Here is a 22186-nt window from a genome sequence, read left to right on the forward strand (position 1 = left end):
ATACAGATGGTAAAAAAAGAGGCAGAGGCAACAGAGAAAAGGAGAAAATGATAAGAATAAAAGCATGAAGAGAAAATTAGACAAAGAGGGGCAATGCAGACAAAAATGCAGAAGGGGGGGAAAGAGACAAACATCTCACAGAAAGAGGTATAATCATGCTGCAATTCAGCGGAGCCATTATCGGGCTGCAGGTTGTTCGGATCTTTACAGAATAACAGCAGGGGTTCAGAGGAGCTTCTAAACCACCCACTGTTAACGTACCGAGAAGGGTCCTTCCAGCTACAGTACTATCTATAGCTGCAATTTTTAAGTGGCACACCACTCAATCTCAGATTTTCTTCCTATGACCCAGGGAAGTAGAATCAGGATTTATGAGTTTGCAGATTAAACTGTATATTCCTGAGGAGGCGTTGAGCTGCTGAGGAGGTGGGTGTTGATGCTGAAGTCTTAAATTCTTAAATGATTAAAGCAGAAACAGGCAGAGAGAGACAGAGACAGACTGGTTCATTTTTGGGTATCAGATGTTCATGGATAACATATGTTAATTACCGCTGTTAATGACGCCATTGATTACCACAATAGATGACCAGGAAGAACCACAGCTGAGACAAGGGGCAAGTATGTGTGTGTGTGTGTGTGTGTATGTGTGTGTGTGTGTGTGTGTGGGGGGGGGGGGGTCACGGTCACCTCCCAAGGTGCTTGGAATCACGGTGCTATTCGAAACGATGTAAGTATATGTGTGTGCGTCTGTGTGTATGAAAAATCCAGTGTAATTGCCCTGTCTATCCATATCCGCCCACAGCTCCATGTGGGACCCCGGCTAAAGTGGCTGCCACAGCTTCAGAAATAGCTGTTTAAATGGCTGGAGGGAGTTGTAAAATACCCCATTGTCTCAATGGTCACATAGCTCGGCCTTCAGGGACCTATTTACTCACTCACTCCAACAAATAGAAGCCATAGAAATTCTCCCTTTTGTGCACATTTGTTGGATTTTCACAGAAAAGCATTGTGGAGAGTTGTAGTCGGAAGTTTTTGGAACTACATGATTAGAGTTCCATGTCTGCAGAGTACAGCCTCTGTGCCGTCTAATCCCCTTAAATCCAAAATGTCTGGTCTGCTGAACAGGACTTGTACAATTTGATTGCATCTACCTTGTTAAAGGGAAATCGTGGCATTGTCAATCAAAGACGGTCACTTTCATTCACAGGGAACAACGAGAGGAATGTTTCAACAGTGGAGTCTAACTAAATATTTCAAGATGTTTCCTGTTGCTTATACTATGAAAAGTATGCCCGTCGCCAAGTTCTTGGTTATTAGAACAAAAACATTGATGACTTTTGAACTAATTTAGTTTCTTTATCAATCATTTGCTTTCATCAGCTAGACACATCAACTCTTCTCTAAACAATATAATAAGGTTTCTTTCCACCTGTGCCACTTCTCATGACTTAAATCAGCCCTATAGGAGCCCGGAGGCGTTTAGCCTATAGCTGTAACAACATACGCCATCAACAAATATGAGTGGCAACAAGCTTCTAATCTCATAAGCTGCTTTCAGACGTGCACTTAAGTCTGGACATGTGAGCCCATGTGAGAATACAGCATGAAAGTGTCCACAAAATTTCCCAGTGAGCAGCTGGGCGTGTTCATAACGTTTGTAACATATGAGGAATGTGAAACTGAAAAAAAACGACAACAACAAGAAGATTACAAACATCTCAGGAGGACAAAGAAGTGACACGAACCTAGAAGACACAGACGAAGATGTCAACTTCGAATGACAAAGAGATTCTCTTTGTCCTTTCAATTTTCTTTCGATGGCCAATGCCAGGGTCAATGTGCTGTAGACAAAAATACAGTTTCCTGCTCTACGTCAGGTTTATACATCATATCCTTCCTCCTGCATGCTCTACCCAGAGGCCGTCCCTCGCCTGAATGTTCCAGATATTCCCCTATTGTTGTGAACACGTTCCGTGACCGGGACAATCTCCCGCTGCGTTCTTTATATGTGGGAAGCGAACTCGTGAAAATGTCTGAACCCAGAGTTCATGTCTGAAAACAGCTTTGGAAAGACAGAAAAAAATATTTCTCCCAAACCTTTGAAGTATTTGTTTGAAATACCAACTATACCCTTTCCTCTCATTAGTTTAAAGATGTAGTCACAGTACCTCCTCTTCCTCTCTCTCAGTCTGCTCTCTCACCGTCGTCGAATACAGCCGTCTTCACATTATGCTATTCTTTTTCTTCCTGTTTTTTTCCCACCTCTTTCCCTGGAGACAAAATGAACCAGTATAACTAAACACTAAAATGCAAAGAAACACTTGTTTAATGAGTAAATCCTCACTGCGACTCTCACAGCAGGTTTGTGTATTGGGATATTTGCATTTGAGCAGAGGGTTAGCGTGTCTTTGACTATAAATGTGGATCATTATGCATTTCGTTGTACATCAGCACACACTCACCCTCTATCAGGAGTAATTAATCAAATCCTGTCACCAATCTGTAATCATTTACATCTCCGCTACTTACTCAAATATGTCTGTCTGGCAGTTTGAACGTGTGTGTGTGTGTGTGTGTGTGTTTGTGTCTGTGTGGGAGTCACCTGCACCATCTGGAGTATAGGAGTGTGTGTGCACGAGCATGTTGCTACACAGAGGGGGTCCTCCAAAAACACACAGACGCATTCTAACATCCCCCTCGAGCTGCAACACACACATGCGCGTGGATTTATGTGTTCATTACGAACCGTAATCACAGCCTACATCTCACACCTGTGTTCTCGTCTCTGTTACATGCTTGGAGGTGTGTGTGTTTGTGTGTGTGTGGGAGTTCACTTGTGTGCGTCCGTGTGTGTGTATGTGTGTTTGTAAGTGAGACTGATACTGCGTAAGGAGCGCCTCGTCGCTAACGTGTTCTTATTGGTCTATCTTCTTTCAAGGCTTTGATTTTATTGTAAAGCACTTTGAGCTGCATTTTATGTATGACAAAGGCTGTATAAATAAAATGTAAAATTATTATTACTATTATTATTATTATTATCATTGTTGTTTGAGAAACACAAACACTCAGATTTTTTGTCTTTTGACACACAACTGGTGAATCAATGTGGCCTTTCATAAAGAGTTGAAAGATGACTTTGACCGCTAGACCACAGAGACACACGTGAAGAATCCATTGTAATCTATTTATATGTTATATAATAATAATGTAATAATATATTTAATTTTTTTTCCGCTTTCCTAGGCTGTAGAAATGATTTTAACATCACAATTCCTTTATTACATAAATGTTCCTTTTAATTCATAACTCCATCTGAATGTGAATATTTTTGTTGCTCATTATACATGTTTGTAGATAGTCCTGATGTAAGCCTCTTGCATGTGATCAGTGCTCATGTCTTCCATCATAGGCAGTATGTACAATACCTGCACATGACATGAGCCAAATTGCCTCTTTCCCTTCTGCCAGTCAAATGTTTGCACACCTAAATAGGTCATTTTGGTGACCTAGCTGGAAAAGTGATAAAATTACTTTTCTCTGATGATAAGAACAAGAGCATTCACATACTGGTAGGAGCATATATCCATCCTCCTAAAAATACAGGGACATATCCTCACCATCCACATGCAAACCTACGCCCATGAATCACACACTGAGTTTTCTTTCCACCTGGCCCTTTGACAACAGTATCTGCAAAGACAAACAAAAAGTTAGGGGATGTCTGGCAGTATGTGTAGGAGTATGAACAAAAATGTTTTAATTCACAGGAGCTGTACAGACACTGAAAGTTTGCACATTGGTGCTCACAGAGATCTGTCTTGAAAGAGATATCAGCATGCCTTTAATTTAGTGAAGTCCCAAGGCAAGAGAGGGCTCAGCTTAGAGAAGGATGCAGTCGGAGGCAGCATACACACTCAAGGACAATAACCTTGATCACGGGAGCACTTCAGAATTCATCACTGCTAGCAAGTGTGATTTATGTCTGAAAGGAGACTTTTCAGGGTGCACAGAGGGACACAGGAGGACGCACCAGCCACAGCCTGGAGGCAGGGGTTCCCTTGTACACTTTCCTCAGAGTAATGACATTACTATAATCCAGAGACTTGTTCAGGAGCCGCTTCTAAAGAAAGAGCTGCAGCTGGGATGTTTCCTCCTATAATCAACACAGCAGAGGAAAGAACCTCTGAAGACGAGAGATCTGTTACACTGGGAAGTGAGGCAGATGCCTCGACTGTGCATGTCGTAAAATGTGAAATGTGCTTAAAAACGGCGATGAGTGAGATGACAGTGATGAGAGTGGGATCCACACAGAAGGAAAGACAACTACATGTCTATGTTCAGTGTATGAATACAGTGGCAGAGGAGATAATCAAAAAATGCAAACAGATCTAATGAGTCTTGATTGTTTTTCATCAGTAGTAGATGAATAACGCAACACTCTCCTCTCTGCTCTTTGGCATTGTGTGTGTGTTTCTGTGAGTGTGTGTGTGGGGAGGGGCCTTTCATCATCTGCATGAGAATAAGAGGGGCTCCACATTGTTCCCCCTGAAAACACACACACACACACACGCACACGCACACAGATGGCTTTTAATTTCTCTGCGAGCTGTGTTTGTGCGTATATAAATACGTACACACATACATACTTGTGTATGCTCTTGTGTAAATGTGTCATTTTCCACACTGTTGTTTACATGTTAATCCCCCTATTTCCATTAAAACCTCCTTATAGCTCCACGTGGGTTGTGTGTGTTTGTGCGTATGTGTGTGTATCTGTGTGTGTGTGTGTGTGCGTGCGTGTGCGCGCGTTTATATGTGTGTGTGGCTCAGTGCAGACGGTGTCTTGCCATTGTGTGTGACCCCCTGTAGTCTTTCAATTATATAGGTGACCCTGCTGAAGGCAATGCACTCATTTAAATACAATGAAACAGATATTAGAGACATCACAATCCAGTTAGTCGTTCATGTGTTGTTAGGAAACAAAGGCAGTATATCACACACTAAATGTCTTTTTCTAGATGAAGTCCTTCCTGCTATGGCTTTTATTCCTTTTATTCATATATTATTAGTGCTAGCTGTTGTGAGCCATTATAAACCTCTTATGGTTTCCCTGTCAACTTTGTATCTTTATGTAGATGATCTGTAAATATTTGTACCAGAGTGCTTTAACTTTATTTGTATAATAATATGAGGTTTCTATTTAACTGTGATTTAAAACCTAAGGATTTCTTATGGTTTCAAAACTGTCTTCATCTTTCATCACAGTAATATATGTGATATGATTAATTGCTATGGGCGCACAAATCTTCCAATCCTATAATCTGTAATTGGACAACAAACCGTATCTCAAACGGTTTAGAAGAAATTACAGTTTTATTGTTTATCGGCAAATGCAATAATGTAGAAAGATGTTTATGTTACAGAATCAAACTATAATAGCTGTTTACCAATAAAACTTTACAAAGCTACAAAGTGTTAGACACTAACACGCATTATTTTGATGAGTGACAAATAAACTGAACCTCATACTTCCACACACATCCAGTGTTTGCCCAGTAATATTGTACAGTGACTCCACAGACTGCTTTTCTTTATGTATACATGATGCATATGAATGCAGATTTCTTTCCATGTCAGCATCTCGTGTAATCCTGTCCTTCTATGCTTTTCAGGTTCAAACAAAGTTCAGCCAAGCTCTTGTTCAACAGCCATAGTATCATTACCCGGTGTGAAGACATGGCTGTAGCTGTGAACGTAAACAACAGATGTAACCAGTCATTTTTAGTCAAATGACTTTGTGATCAGATGACCTGTAGCATGCCGTGTGCAGGGCCTTTGTTTTGTTTAAGTCATTCGAACAGGTTCAATGAATGTGACAAATTCAGGGATCTGTTAGACGAACTCTGAGATGGAACAAAGCTGATTTAACCTAAATGACTCGGTGCAGGTCCAAGCTTGTCACAGGCTTTTAAACTCTTGTATCCCACTTACAATTTCTCTCCTCATCAACTCAACTTCAGTGCACTGAAAATGTAAAGGGGAAATGCCTTATATAATGTGTGGATCAAACATATTACTTTTACGGGCGACAATGGATACCACTGTGGCTTTCTATCATCCTAAAGCTCACAAGAGCTTTCAGCTGAGTAGTAAAGGGATATTACATTGACAATATATGGTGTCAGTGCAGGAAGCACTTTTTGTTTGTAATGATTCAGCAGCTTCTTCCAACAATTTCGTGCACATGAGCCAGATAATCTTTCTCATGTTTTGAGCTTAAAAACAATTCAAGAATCACATTAATGTAATGAAGTGCTAATCGACCCTTCCTCTGTCAAAGGCTGACATTTGTCCTCTCATGGCTCGATGCAAATACAAAGACCTAAGTCTTTGTATGTCAAGGACCTATCATTGGAAACCCCTCACATCTTAACTGGACTCTTAATTAGAGGTAATACATGTAGGGGAACTGAAGAGGTCAATTACAGCATAATAGACAGGAGCAGTATCAGTAGATGATTATTCACAATGCTTAAGTGCTTTGTTCAGTCTTAGTCAAATAATATTTTTGTTTAAATATACAAGTTAACACTCATCTACAATGTCAGTTGCAACAGTAGCTTATAATCTGACCTGCGGTTTCTGCCTTTCAATACACTAACATTTACACCAATTCAAACCCTGACTAACATGGGAGCTGACTCACCGCCAGAGTGTCATGTAGTTGTTGTTTTTGTGACACAAACTTGACACAGAGAACCAGTTTTTCAGTACCAACAGCGAGTGATGTTATTATATCACATCCACGGTGCCTTTCTGTTCCAGTGCCATAAAATCAAGTATACAGAGTGTGAAAAATAAACGTGATGCAGATAAAGGAGGAGAATAGATTTTCCAGCTGCGAAGAAAGGAGAAGGGAGAGGAAAATCAAAGAGCATTAGCATAGCTGTTCTTTGTCTCCAGTCTGTCTCTTTACCCTCTGAATCTAATGAGTAACCAATGGTCTGCCAGACAGAGATAAGGTGTGTGTGTGTGTGTGTGTGTGTGTGTGTGTGTCTGGTCCCAGCGTTAGCCTGTCTCTCCCTGTGGACCACAGTGTGACAGCGAGATGGATGTTCCCCTCAAACACCAGCTGATTACTACACATGCAGTCAAAACATACGACGGCTGAGCAGAGCCGAAAGACCATGTGTCAGGACATGTGGTGCAGATTCATTGTTGTGTAATCTCCAGTGTAAACTAACATATACAGTGGATGACAATGTAAAGCTGTCTGCTGTGAACCTGGCCGGGTCTGACATTTGTCAATAGCTCTACAAATCAGATCTGCAGAGCGGGGACGTTTTTATTCCAGGGATGGAGGAGATGTGCGACTGGGGAACTATATTTTCTGGACCATATCAGTACGCTGGGCTCACTTAGGATCCTTAAAGCTTCTGAAAATCCTGACTCAACCTCATCACTGAATACCCTGACCTGTGGGCACATTTGAAGAGGGAAAATGGTGGAAAAGCACAGTGTAAAGTATATATTTGTTCCAACACATTGAAGCTACCACAGGTATTATTAAACTCTTAAATATTTGCAATTCTTTGCCAGAAGAAACAGTGAGACTTGTAATCAGGATTATGGATCCAGAGGGAGTGGAACTCCAATGAGCATTTGTTGTTATTGTTGCTTATTTCTTTTGAGTTTAAATGTACAATGACCTTTTTGTCGTTATCTATTTTTGTAATGTTATTACCCTATGTTAAGTCAAGGTCCATGAATGATTCCCTGGGACATTAATGAAAATCTCTAGAAGACAGTGACAGTGAAAAAGATATCTGGATCCATCCCTTTGTATGGATCCCTGCCAAATTTCAATTGGTTCTTTCTTGGCCCATGTTCCAACCTTCTACCTATTTTTGTGGCACTCCGTTCAGTAGTTTTTGCATAATCCAGCTGACAAAATAAACAAACCAGCCAACCAACAAACAAACAGACATGGGATGAAAACACAAGCTCCTTGACCCGAGCCCGACGATCTCCTATCAGGGAATAAAGACTTCAAATGATGAACTGTCCACTTGTAACTCAACTTTCTGCATGTTGTTGACGACTATAATTACAACAAAAAAGCTTCTCCACACCAAGAAGGATTTCTTCCTCTACATATGGTGGCTCCATCTGGAGACTGGGATATGGGAGACAGCTTGTTATGTAGCTCTCCGAATCATCCTACTGTTGTTTACTGAATGTGCAACTTTACAAAGTTTATACAGCACTTTCTTTTTATTAACTTCAGTGTATATGTAACCTGCTGCACACCACTTCATGTCAGTACTATGACTCTATTTATTATTCTCTTTCTTTGCTCTTTCCTAATTACGTTTTCTCCGGCCGCAGTAAATTAGTGTCCCATAGGAACGACTTGGTGCATACAGCAATTATAAACATCAGAATATAATTATCAAATGATTTGTGATACCTCGGTGTGTGACTGAAATCCTCCCAGTCGCCGTCTCATAAGGTAGGCGAAGGAAATCCTTTAATCAGTGGGTTTTTCTTTCTGTCTCACCGAGAAGATAAAACGTGTTTTCTGTGACTTTTTAAACAGTCCACTAAATGGAATATAGAACATTTTTCAATTTATCTTATTACATTTTTTTATTACATTTCTATACTGGGAAACATTCCTTCTCGTAAAGCTGTTGTGTGGTTTGAAGAAATGTGAAAACAGAGCATTTAAAATAATTTGTCTATATTTTGTATAAAAGGAATTTCTTTCAATCACTTTAAATACTGATTCAGAGATTAAATAAAACTCTTTAAACGTTTATCTCTTTAACATCAATTTCTCTGGCTGCTCATTATCAGATAAGAACCCTCTCTTCTTAGATTTGCATGGCAGAACACCAGAGTCAGAACAGACAACCTTTGTAACTTTAAAGTTTGGGCAATAATTGTCATATTTGGGAGCTATTGATGAAGCTTTATTTATGGGAAAGCCACTATGTAATCATATAAAAGTGCAGAAAGACTTGTGAAGGTGTCACAGGAAAGTTCTGTCACGTTTTCTCATGATGACATGATTCGTAAAGGTTTCCCATCTTCTGGCTTTGGAGGAAAATCAGTTGTGTAATCACACGAGTAGCAGCGAGATAACGTGTGCAAATTATTTTTCAACTGGATGAAATTCTAGCAAAACTCTACAGTAGTTTAGATTAATAGCCATGTGCAGCCGAGCAGGCGGCACGGCTCAGAGCCAACTGTCCCTTCTGCTCATATGAGGTCGGGGCCAACAGCCAGTTAAAGCCCTTGTTCGGCTCTACGGCCAATTAGAGCCGCCGGTCAGAGCGCTGGGCAAGTATGAAGCACTGGTCAGCGCTTTTAGCCAAAAGTCCTGATGGAGTGGAGGACTTAACGTGGTTATTCTGCTCATTATCACATCAGTGAATCAGCACCTATTGCCTTCTGCTTTGAGCTCATGATTAAATATAAAATCTGGAAAAAAAAAAAACGAACCCTTCCTTTATAGTTAATACATTTATTTCGAATTGTGGCATGATGTGACATTTAGCACACCAACGATTCTGAAGAATTAATTTAATCAATAGCAACCCATAAAAGGAGCATTAGAATTAAATCAGCTGATCACAGCCTCCCATATGTACCAACTGCTCATTGACTGGGAGTGTGTGTACCTGATGGTTGTGTTGAGCTGCCCCTGCTGGATCCTCCGGCCACGGTCCTGTGGTGGACAGGCTCAGGTCGAGGCTTCTCGCCAGCAGAGGAGAGGGCAACCATCAGTCAGCAGCGTGAGCCAATGAGACCCTCTGCTCTGCAGCCGCAGCCAGACACAGAGGTCAGCGCGGGGTCAGCTGGTCAAGAACAGGGTCTAATGTCAACAGACTCCCCCAGTGACCAGCACTGATAAGAAGCTGCGCACACACTCACACACTCACACACACATACACACTCTCTCTATAATGACTGGCAACCCCATCTAACAATGACCAGGGACTTTGACTAATTCTCCCTTCTGCTTCATTTATCACATGATCTGAATGAGCAGCTAGAAACAAAGCTCCACACGTCTCAACAATGAACTCAGCTCCAGTGCATAAACGCCACGGAAGGAGTGATTGATGCATGATGGAAGTGCACACTCACGGAAATCAACAGATAAAAAAAAATAAAGATAATTGCTGACGTGACGTAAAGACGGGAGGAGAGGGTTCGATGCTAATCTCTTTCCCCCTCCTTCAGGTGGCCTCTCTCGATAACACATCAACCGATTCAAGCTGCATAAAAGAGCAATCACAGAACAATTTAGCCTCTCCTGCGTCTGCGCTCCCACCCTGAGCGTGTGCGACGCCCCGGCAGAGGTGGCGGTAGTAACTGCCAATTCACTCGACGGATTTCTCACAAATGATAACTTTGGGGCCTCCTGGCGATAAAGTAATTTCTCCATCTCTCCTGTCGGGGGGCTTGGGGGACAACAGAGGCCTGTGATAATCCTATAAACAGAAGCTGTGTAGATATGGGCCATCTATTATGACCGGGAACAGTAGCGTAGATAGCAGCATTTATTATCTGAGACAGCAGACAATACATTCTCATTCTGTGATACTACTGCTGACAGACACGGAGTGATCCATCTTCGCCGAGCGAGTGAAGTGAGAGGAGGGAAGAGAGAGGCAGCGACAGATGGGGAGTGAGAGAGGTAGGGGGACTGTGAGAGGGGAAGGAGAGAGAAAGAGAGAGAGAGAGCGAGAGAGAGAGGTGGGTGGGTGAGGGGCTTAAGTTAGTGAGTGTATAGAGAGAGATGTGAAGACGGGGAGAGTATGTAGAGGAGAGTTATTATCGCTGTGTTCTGCATTGGCTGTGCTTTCTGTCTGTTGTAGGCATAAACAATCAGCCTGAACGCAAGCAGACACACAGACACACACACTCGATGGGGCTGCTCCACTGGTTGATGTAGCTGACTGTGGACCAGTTTGCTGTTGCCCGAGGCTGCAGCTTAATAAATAAATAGGTAGTTACAGCGGTTTTATAGCCAGGCTGTTATTTTACTGCTAATACTAATAATTCAGTATAAACCAACTGCCCACCAGGCTCCTGTCTGCGCTCCTTTCCCACTGTTTTCCTCGACGGGAGCAGCTGTATCTGAAGTGGTACTAGAAAAGCATTGGAGGAAATGTGCTCACAATATGTTTAAACTTTTTATTTCAACTTAATGTAATGATATATTTGCAGGACGATCACATGAAATGTGACTTTTAAAGATTCTGCAACCAGACTAGGTCAAATTAAATTTTTCTAGTAGCAGAACATACAACTTGACATAAACAAACCTGCTTTCAATGTATCACAAAGCTCTGTGAATGAAGCGCTAACTCCCTGTAATCATATGAGGAGTCGAAAATCCAGGGAAATGCATAGAGTGACGTTGTTTATGAGAATCCAATTCTGATGCAACTATTTAACCTTGAGGTCTCTCTTATCTGGTCGTGACCTTCGGGGAATATTCTCGTTCTCTTTCTTTCTGGAAGTTAAATGAGAAGATTGATATTTGATTGATATGGAGCTTAGCTGAGCCTTGAAACAGGGTTTGAACATTTTGTTCTGTATACAGTTAAAACCAATCTGCCCACAAGCACATACAGTTTACTGATAAAAACGTTGTAACTTACTAATAATACGATAACACTTCAGTCAAGGAGGTTATGATATCGCCCCGGCAATTAAATTAATTGTGGCACGGATTCAGACCAACAGGCAGATCCAGGGTTCTTCTTCACTTCCTCTAATATTCTGAATCATCACGCCTTTATAAAAGGGACTGACTGCAATTTGGTGCAAAGATCTGGATCTAGAGGATTTAGATGGGGTTTCCTAATGGGGCTGTTGGACCTTGGTCGAGGTTCACATTCTACTGAGTGCAGTAGAATTTATTTATTCTATTTATTTTTGTAATCAAACAGATTTGTAAAAGTGACAACTGGTGCTTTCAGTTTATACAAATACAAAATATACATTTTGGAAAGATCCATTCTTAATTCTAAGCAAAGCTACTATCTCAAGACACCTGCTAAGAACAACAGATGTAAACAGTATATGAAGCAGTTTGCATTGCGATGTTTTCCCTCAGTTACACATCGACTAGTAAAGACTACACCTTCATTCACCTGGCATCACTTAGCGATGATGTTGGAAAAATACACTATGAGGAGCGAGACACAGGAGCTGATGAGACGAGAGCAGAGGTGATATTTTTATTTGTTTCTCACAATCTCTTTTCATCAGCTCAGAGGTTTGAGCACGGTGGACTGGAAAGAGCAGCACTAAACACAGAGAGAGCTGTGGCTTATTACCAGTGTTTAATGACAGATGAGAAGAGACGCAATTAGAATGAGCCATATGGATGATCATATGGTCACTTTATAATTAGCACTATTTTAAAATAGAAAGTGGGCTTACATAAAACGAGAAAAGACAAAGTATTGGTGGAGTCACAAATAACACAAATAAGAGACGGTCATTTGATTCATTTAAAAACAATGCAGATGAGGAATTTTTTGTGGAAATTGACTTCCTGTTTAGGACTTGATACAAATAACAACTCACCTGGAAAGTTTTCAGACGTCTTCTTTAATTGGATAGTTTTTCACGAGTCGTCCAACCCAACAGTTACCGTCTGCATTTGCATCTTAAGCATCAACCAAGTCACTTGTTGAGTAAGTATCCAGTATACAGTGGCTGTATGCCTGAGTGTATGTGCCTGTGTTGGTCGTGTGCCTGTTTTTAATCCCCTCCATGAATCAATCAATCAAATTTGATTTGTATAGCCCATATTCACAAATCTTAACTTGTCTCATAGGACTTTAACATGGTGTGACATCCTCTGTCCTTAACCCTCTATCACACCATGTTTTCTGCTTTGGAGCCAAATAGGCCAAAAAAAGGAAAAGACAGAATCTGAAGTTGGTGCAGGAGTCGAGCCTCCATATGTGAAGTGTGGATGCAGCCGCGGATACTGTTCCGACCTGGACCTTTATCGCAGGTCTTTCCCATTCGCACTCCCCACTTCAAAATATACTTACATTACATGACATTACATTACATTTCATTTAGCTGACGCTTTTATCCAAGACCCAGTACAGACCCAGGACAACAAGATCCTTGAAAAAGTGCTATAAGTAAGTGCCATTTAAGTGCTACTAAATTGTTAGTTTTCAAAAACGTCCTTTTTTATTAGCAAATTGTCACTCCAGTCATTCGTCACATTTACTCACACCTAGAATAAACACTACATCTATCAGTGAAACAAATTACCTTTTTAATTTTAATTACCTCCTGAAGGAAAATGTGAAACAGCCAATTCAGGAGAGTTCACATTCTTCCCAGCATGTTCCTCAACAGAATGTACTAGCTCTAGTGTGTTGCTCCTCCAGCATCTATGCGATCCATAAAGGTCAGTGCCACACAAAACGCACTGCAGCGGCGACATTTTCACATAACACTCTCCAAACACTGGAGGGAGAACCCTGGAGACAAAGCCGACTGCCTGCGTCCCAGAATTAGAAACAGTCAAGTCCTCACTCGACGCTCACCTTTATAGTTCACCTTCTCATAGCTTGTCCCACCTTATTTATGTAAATGCCTTTTTTTTTCTTTCTCTGACATCTCTTAGCTGTCAGGTCACGTCATTCCCGAGGTTGTAACAGAGGATTACACGACTGTATGTCATGTTTTTTGTTTTGAAACTTAAATCAAATCCACAGTGGAGTTAAATACGGCGATGCAGAGGATTGTGCGGCCTCAGAGGACTCGCACACACACGCTCCTCCACTGTTTCACAGAGCAAAGATATCATCAAAATAATCTCAGAAAATGGTGTTTTAAAAAAAACATAATATGAAAATAAAAATAAAATAGGATCATGGAATGGGTTCATCCAAAGTTCATTTCATTTCTTCATAACAGAAGTGCGTTTGTAAACCGTTTGCCCTGTGGGGGCAAATAAACTTGATTTAGCAGTATTGACAAAACATTAGAACATTTGAACAGTGGTGTGTTGGAATAGTAATGTGTTGTCCTGCTGATGGAACATCAGGCGGCTACTGATGCTACAGCACCGCCTCAGGGGTACACACCGTGCGCGAGTGTGTGTTTGAGAGTGAACTGGTGTCGTGTGCGCGCCCTGCAGGGTGGTGTATGTGTATCTGTAATCATGTGAGCATGTTTATCTGTGTGTGTGAACATGTGTGTATGACTGACTGTGTGTGTCTGAGAGACAGATTGCCTGTGTGTTTGTGAGAGATGAAAAAAGTATCTGAAGAGGGCGATGATGGTGTGGATGAAATAAAAAGAATGAAACCTCTGATGATATTGGAAACAGTTGGAGATGAAGAGGAGGAGGAGGAGGAGGGAGGGGAGGAAGAGTCAGTATATCTGCTGAGGACTTTTCTGCACAATGCTGGCTTCTTCTTCTACAGACAAATATCTGATTCTACTAACTAGACCAAGAGCTGTGCATGGTTTATTGTTTGATGCATCGAGTGGAGGAAGTCGAAATTATGCTACATCAAATTGCAGGATTCCTTTTTTCAGTGGTGTTTTGTATTAGTGTGCCCTGCAGGATTCTTGGGGACAAAAAAACAGCTGAGAACAAATCACTGACATATCATCACATAATGTCTAGATACAGCAACATAATTATCTATTTATAGAGCTATTACAGCACTAGTCTTTATTTTCTTTTTTGTTTGTTGTTTGGTTTGTTTGTAAGCAAGATTACACAAAAACAACTCGAAACTTAGTGGAATAATGTGGTACGGATCAGGGAAAATCACTTTGGATGTGGATCTGGGATTTTAGTTTTTTTGCAAGATGGGGCATTTTTGACATCCCCCCCATTTTCTCTGAGAAGAATTCATGGATCTTAATGGGGAAAAAAACACATTGAGGGAATTGATATCTTTGAGTGTGTAATATTTGGTGTAGCTTGTTTGAAATGTAATTGATTGAATTCATTAAAGACTGTTTGGCAGAGGTGCAATCGCTGCACCGATCTAATTTGTTGTTTGTTTGTGAATGAATTTTTTACACTCCTCTTGTTCTCCGCCAGCTCCTGAGGGAAATATCTTGCTCTTTGGCTAATAAGTGCTCCACTGTGTTCTCCAGCTAGTCTCTAACTGTGTTTGTCTGCAGTTTGGACAGTAGGTTATCATCTGCTTGTGGCATTTGAAACGTTATAAGAGCAACTGAATCAGAACAGTACATTCGCACTCTGTGTAACCTAAACAATTAACTGCAGGAATAAAGAGAACCTGCAGAGTCAGATGATGATCCTCTCAATTTAAGACACTCATGTAGAAAAATTGATCCAATTTTAAATCTACAAAACATTAACTATAGAGGATTTAAGTTCATTTGAAGCCTATTTTTATTTCCTGTGAATCTGGAGCGACTGACAGATCCGCCCTGGTTTGACACATCTCGATGGCTTCAGCACAAACTCCCTCATGCTGTGTGATCATGTGATCCAGTCCCGTCACAAACAAATCCTAGAAACATCAACCTGATGCTGCGGTGACTGCCTTTGTAATGTACATGAATGCAAACTAAATAAGTCATGTCAGTTTCAAAGCCAGAGCTTCGCATTTGCATACACTGCTCAGACACATGTGTGTGTGTGTGTGCTTGTGTGTGTGCTGGTTTAATGTGCTTCCAAATGTTGGATCATTTGTTTGATATGCTTGATCTCGCCATTTAATTGGTTTACACAATCAGAGTGGACAGAAAAATAATATGAATTTGATTCTGTGGTATGTCGTTGATTGTTTCTGACATGTCTCAAACATGTACTCTCCCTCATCATGGCTGACGTGGGGGAGATTGAGGATCAAGACGTAGCACGTTTCCACTTCCCTGACATTATTTCACTTTATCACTGTATCGCACTGTATCGATCATTTCTCTGTTCTATCCCCCAAAGTCAATGAATAAATGGCCGAATCTGTAAAACAAATAAAAATGTAACCTGGAACGTTTTCACCACTCTTTTACTTGACACATTGCTCCATCTCTCAGCCCTCCTCTCATTTTTTTCCCCTCCTCAACTCTTCCGTTCTCTGCGTCCTCCGACATATGTCTCTCTTTATCACATGTGACACGGCAGGATGGGCCTGTCCGAGGCAGGTAATGATTTTTTTTGTTCTTATTTCTGTGTTGAGAGGGATCAGAGTGGTGCTGGTTATCGGGCCATTTATTACCCTGCCAGCTCGCCACTCAGCTGTCGGGGCAAATGCAATCCCTCCTGATTCACACAATTACCCCAAGATAGAGAAATATCTCCCACAACACAGCATTGTGGGTCAGAGAGAGTTTAAGGAAATACACGAAGAACGAGGACAAGGCTGCTTTGTTGTTTCTTTCCAAGCAGACCGGCAGTTTGTTTGGTGCACGAGGGCTGTTAGTTTGGATCGTGTGAATATGTGTGGAGTAAATGTCAAAGGCATTAATCTACACTCTACTTTGCAGACTGTGAAATCTCCTGTTATGGATTCATTATGAACACGATACAGTTGCATGATACTTTCTTAACTAACGCTCATCAATCCTTGACTTCTTCCAGATTCATTAGTCTACATCGAGTCGCTTTATCCTTGTCCAATGGTCTTTGAGAACAGACTGTGAAGAGCAGCTCTGTGTGTGTGTGTGTGTGTGTGTGTGTGTGTGTGTCTCGCAGTGAGTAATGCTGCACGCTCTCTGAACCAATGACAGCAATTAACTGTGGTGGATGAGAAAATTAATTTGTATGCATACTGATCAGACATGATTTCCATGGTATGGAACAAATTTGCCTCTTGTTGTTTTATTTAATTACATGGAGTTAAGATATTGTAAATTGGTTTAGAGTCACGATCAAAACAAAAACTATTAATTTTCTTTCCCTCTTTATTCAAGAACCTGGTCTTTCGTTTGTGATCTATTTGAATTATTTGCCTCAAAACTTTGCCCTTTTAAAAAGTGCAGATTTGCTTTGCTGCTCCTCAGAACATCTTATCTTGTCTCAGATTCACTCTTGCTGCCGTTGGCTTTAGTTTGAGTCTTTCTCCTAACGCTCATCAAATTCTAAAAAAACAACATGCCAGGTGGAAATGAAATGAAGAAACGACTTTCTCTCAATTAAAGACCTCGTGCGGTTTCTGATTGAGCTTGACTGTTCTTTACTGCTGATCCTGAAGATGACAAAAACAGTCTGGACTTAAAATCCACAGAGCTGCTTTTCTTAATCATTTGTGAAGAGTCCTGCTACAGTCACATACTCGATTTAAACTATTGTTTCCAAAGCTCAATGATCAGAAGTTAATAACTCATCTTTTAAGTCGACGTGGACAAAAAGTCTTCAAATTTATCACAGTAACAAAAACTTTGAATGTAAAGGCAGCGTGAATTTTGTCTCTCCTCTCCTCCCTCTCCTCTCCTCTCCTCTCCTCTCCTCTCCTCTCCTCTCCTCTCCTCTCCTCTCCTCTCCGCTCCACTGTTTTGGGACACACTCTCCTGTGCTAACGTACGCTGCTTCTGTTTCACCAGTACAGCGGGAGTCATCAAAAACTGCAAAGAAACAGGCCACATTTCTCCCCTAGCCCAGCACTTCTGCATGTGTCTGCAAGTGTGTGTGTGTGTATGTGTGTGTGTGTGTGTGTGTGTGTGTGTCTGATGAGAAGAGCTGCTCAGCAATATTTAGTGTTACTGCGACAGAGCAGCTTTAGGACGGAACAGAACAAGGCTCACCTTCAGAAAAGACGAAATGAGAAGCAAAGAATGAGACAGAGGGGAAAGAGAGTACCGGATACATTTGGACTTACTGATGCTCGTCAATGAAATGTTTTGCTTCGAGTAAGAGGGAAGAATCTCAGAGGCAAACGTTAAAGGCAACAACGTTTCCTCTCACGTGTCCTTACCCCTGAGAGAGGGAGAGACAGCAGGTGAGAAAACTGTTGTAACCTTCTGTGGGGAAACAGCAAAAGAAACACTAAAATGAACAACAACCTCAGAGTCTGCATCATGTAAATTTACACTAATGAGTCCTTTAAGTCTGTGCATATAAAGATGATTAACTATGAGGGGCTACTATGCTGTGTGTGTGTGTGTGTGTATGTGTGTGAGAGTTGGGGTCAGGGATGATGTATAATAATGAGTCACAACACGAAAAGCATAACGTGTTATTTCAGTGGACTAGTAGGCATTAGCGTGTATATGAATACATGTGTGTTTGTATTGGGGCATAAGACAAAAGGTCCAAAAGCAGCTGCCCGCTTGTCACATGCATCACACTCCATATACACACCCACATCCACCTACACACACACACACATGCTCGCACAGACCTGCACACACCAGCTGGGCAGCGGCTCCGTGTTTTGTGTTGGCCTTCAACAGGAGCCGCATCAATTAAGCCAAGCAGGACATCGATCACAGCTAACCTCATGCAACATCTGACACACACACACACACACACACACACACACACACACACACACAAAGAGTGAAAGCACATTAACATGTTTCTTCCACATTCCTCATAAAAATGATATCAAGTCAAGTTTTAAATGACCCCAAAATAGCAAATTACAATTTTTTTCTCAGAGGGTTTTTCCCTCTACACTCAGACATTCTCTCAGATACAGAACCCCCCTTTATTAGTGATAAAAATGGAAGAACCCACATAAAGGGCAAAAGATGAGGGATCTCTCTCCACATAGAAAGTGCATCCCTCCACTTTCTACTCACATAAAGTATTATTTAAAAAGGGATAATGTCATATCTTTTGATTTATATCTTCCTTTTCAATTCAATTTAAGAGATCAGTTTGATGATGATGAAAAAAGTAGACGTGATTTTGTCTCTTCATATTTAGTAGAAAATACTAAAAACGGTAAATAATTGATCGTGTAGAGGTTCGTCAGGTTTACGTTAAAGCAACACATGTATATAAAAACATGTTTCCTGCTGTATTTGACTCAAACACTGACCAGCTGACTGAATTAAATATAACACTGGTTGCAAATCTGTCTTTTTGGGGGTTTGCTCTCGAGGTCTGCTGACAAAATAGAAAAAACTCCAGTTTCTCCCCAAAATAAAGTGTGGTGCTGTTTATTTGAAGTGTGAGGTTGACACCAACGTGAGAACACCCAGAGCTTTCCTCTTTTGGCTGCAATTCACACTCATATTGCTCCAGTAAAAAAATTGTTCCCTCAAAAATTACTCAGACACAGACACAGAGGGCGACCCGCTGTCTCTTCGCTTCTTCTTTGTTGGTAAAATATGCCGTAGATCTAACTTTGAAATTACCAGAGGTCAGTGATGAGAAACATCCCATGTCCTTGTTTAGATATCTGTGTGTACGTGTCGGCCTGTGTGTGTATGGGTGTCCTACGACATGTTCACGTCCATGTATACGAGCCTGCCTGTTTATTTCTGTCTGTGTCTCATTGTTAGGTTGCATGTGTGTGTCCACATGGCCTCTAATGATGATGAAATGTGTTGTTAATGTTGTAGGTTATTTCAGTCAACTGACAGTTGTTGTAGAGGTGGGTGTGTATCATGTACTTTGTGTACTTTGTGTGTGTGTGTGTTTAATTGGACCTCCCTGAGCCAGTCTCCAGGTGACGGGACTCGTCTGCTCTTCCCCTGATTAAGGACAACAGATGGACTGGTAGCTACACACACACACACACACACGCACAAACACACACACACTGCATCGTCAAATACACTGAACATACTCATATTGTACAAATCACGTGGCCTGTAATCAATACCTAATACACACTATCCATATCTCATAGAGATCATGATAACCATGGATCATACACAGATTACCAAGATGCCTCGGTTTGTTCAATCTTCATCATTATTGCCTCTCTCATCATCATGGTCAGCTACACAGGAAAACTCTGAATCACCCTCATCCTTCTGCAAATCATCCACATGCTGTCTCTTTAACTTGACATCTCCGCTGTCCTCCTCCATCTGTCGGATATTGTGAGTTAATTTATTCAGTGAGGCCAAAAACAACAAAAAGTTAAATCTGAGTCAGGTAAAATGTGAGGGAGAACCAATGATGTGAGCTGCTGTGAGATGTGCTTCCTTTTCTGCCAAACGAGTCAAATTTAACAATATCGGTTACTCTTTAAATATTAGTTAAATACTTGATTTGTGAATAATTTTCCTCAGAAAAAGACAAGAGAACAGAACACACAAACCTAAAACCTCTTACTTAATGCACACAAGCTACAAAAGCGCCATGAACTTAATGGTAATTTTGCAAAGACAAATTAAAAGGAGACAAATTAAAGACAAATAAACCAAAAGTTATTTCTTCTTCTTCTCTCTTTACTTGATTTTACGATGCAGACAATTGCATGCTTATGCATGTTTATATGATTATATGCAACACAATGGAACTCTCTAGCAAACGGATGGAGTGATAAACAAAGGAAATACAGTAAGTACGTTTAAATATAGAATATAAACATGAAAAATTATAAAGACACTAATGATGGGATTCAAACTTTAATAACTTTGAGGTTATTTATGACGCCGTTCACAGCTGAATCCATAATTAATGCGTTTTGTTTCTTTGTTTTATTTTGTTATTTCCCCATATTGTCTACTTTTCACAGATGCTGAATCATTACCCAGGTAAAATGCATGGCCGTCAACAAAGCAGCTAATTGAGACCGAGCTTGTGCAGCTCCAGACTCTATTAGCTCCAGAAAACTTCAGCGCCAGAGTTTGATCCGTCATCTTCTCCCATTAGTGTGAATACTTGATCTTTAAGTGGTTCCTCTGTAGATCGGACTCATCCTCCGAGCCTCCGGTAACCTTTAACAGATGTTCAGCAACTTTCCAACCAACCTGAGTCAGTGTCCTGCCTCATTAAAACACAGCAACAGCATTTAAATAGTGTAACAACACAAACTCAGTAATGTGCACTGCACACACACTGGGACTAATTAAAACATATTTATAAATGGTCACTCTGGCTCTCAAACTGAAAAAGATATCAAGATGGTGCATGACTTTTACACTTTAGTAACCTCCACCAAGGAGGATATGTTTGCACCCCCGTCTGTTTATTTTGCAAGATTACACAAAAACAACTGACAAGGTTGAAGGATGTAGTACTGATCAGGGAGGAACCTCTCACCTCTAACTTTTAGAGCAGGTCACAGAACGGCTCATTTTATCAGTATTGATCATGGCCTGAGGAAGTACAGTCACACACACAATATTAATAATAATACAAATTTAAGAAACAGGCGACCAGTGTGCCCTCAGTCTACGTTGAACATGTCTTCTCCTTTGTCCTCAGATAAACAGAAGAGGACGACAACTGGGTCAAACCGCAGGTCAACATTGCTGACAGATAATTTTGAGTTGCAAGTGCTGATCTCTGTCTGGCAATATTCTTAAACTAGATATCTTCAAGGTGAATGCACATTTATTTTTAAAAGTTTTGAAATGGATCTGAAGATTGTGTTGATTGATTAACAGAGCTCTGATGTAATGTGTTGAAAAAACAACAGCTGATCAGTCACTAACTCAAACCTATATAAATACACACAATTAAATAATAATGAATCACAATCAGTTTCATTTTATACATACATTTGACTATAAAATCTTGATTGCAGATAAACCAGGTAGGATGAACAGAGAGTTGTTTTAATTCACTCTACTTGATAATTGATAAAAAAGCTCGCCCAGCTCACAAATAACAAAAAGTCTCAGTATATTGTAGAAAACCGTTCGAGGAGGATTCAAAGAACAGCCCGTTACAAACAGGCAGGTTTAGAACGGCACCGCACTAAAGTCCCTGTAATGATCAGTGTTGTTGTTACATAATCTACAGAAACTTGGGAGTGAACCTGGTGTGACCCAGGAACAGATAGGACTCTTTCTCTCATATTAATCCTCCGTGCAGTCGCTGTAAAACACTCCATTTGGTCTACATCCATCTGCCTCCGAGGCCACATTAATGATAATTACGAGGCTCTCAGCATGCTAGTTAATATCCCCCATAAAACCCGTGTCATCGAGCAGAAAAGCTCAGATAGAAAACGCTTAGCAGGTGATAAAAAGAAGAGAAGAGAAAACAAAAAGAAAAGTAGACCCCCTCCTCCCA

General features: G+C 40.8%; 1 pseudogene; it reads left to right on the forward strand.

Moving 5' to 3' along the window:
* Positions 1-22186, forward strand: part of LOC133964755 (trypsin-1-like) — a 147808-nt pseudogene that overhangs the window by 35727 nt on the left and 89895 nt on the right.

This window comes from Platichthys flesus, chromosome 11 (genome assembly GCF_949316205.1).
Source record: "Platichthys flesus chromosome 11, fPlaFle2.1, whole genome shotgun sequence".
Taxonomy (NCBI): domain Eukaryota; kingdom Metazoa; phylum Chordata; class Actinopteri; order Pleuronectiformes; family Pleuronectidae; genus Platichthys; species Platichthys flesus.